This window comes from Coregonus clupeaformis, unplaced genomic scaffold, assembly GCF_020615455.1.
Source record: "Coregonus clupeaformis isolate EN_2021a unplaced genomic scaffold, ASM2061545v1 scaf0649, whole genome shotgun sequence".
Classification (NCBI taxonomy): Eukaryota; Metazoa; Chordata; class Actinopteri; order Salmoniformes; family Salmonidae; genus Coregonus; species Coregonus clupeaformis.
Window position 1 is genome coordinate 186,762 of NW_025534104.1, and position 739 is coordinate 187,500.

Genomic DNA, 739 nt, shown 5'->3' on the forward strand with positions numbered 1-739 from the left:
GTGTGTAGTTCCAGTAGTTAGCTACACCGCTACATGGTAAAACAGTAGTGTGTAGTTCCAGTAGTTAGCTACACCGCTACATGGTAAAACATCAGTGTGTAGTTCCAGTAGTTAGCTACACCGCTACATTGTAAAACAGCAGTGTGTAGTTCCAGTAGTTAGCTACACCGCTACATGGTAAAACAGTAGTGTGTAGTTCCAGTAGTTAGCTACACCGCTACATGGTAAAACAGTAGTGTGTAGTTCCAGTAGTTAGCTACACCGCTACATGGTAAAACAGTAGTGTGTAGTTCCAGTAGTTAGCTACACCGCTACATGGTAAAACAGCAGTGTGTAGTTCCAGTAGTTAGCTACACCGCTACATGGTAAAACAGTAGTGTGTAGTTCCAGTAGTTAGCTACACCGCTACATGGTAAAACAGTAGAGTGTAATTCCAAGAGACTGTTTATAGAAGGGACTGAGTGATTTGATCCACAAGAGACTGTTTATAGAAGGGACTGAGTGATTTGATCCACAAGAGACTGTTTATAGAAGGGACTGAGTCATTTGATCCACAAGAGACTGTTTATAGAAGGGACTGAGTCATTTGATCCACAAGAGACTGTTTACAGAAGGGACTGAGTGATTTGATCCACAAGAGACTGTTTATAGAAGGGACTGAGTCATTTGATCCACAAGAGACTGTTTATAGAAGGGACTGAGTCATTTGACTCACAAGAGACTGTTTAAAGAAAGGGAC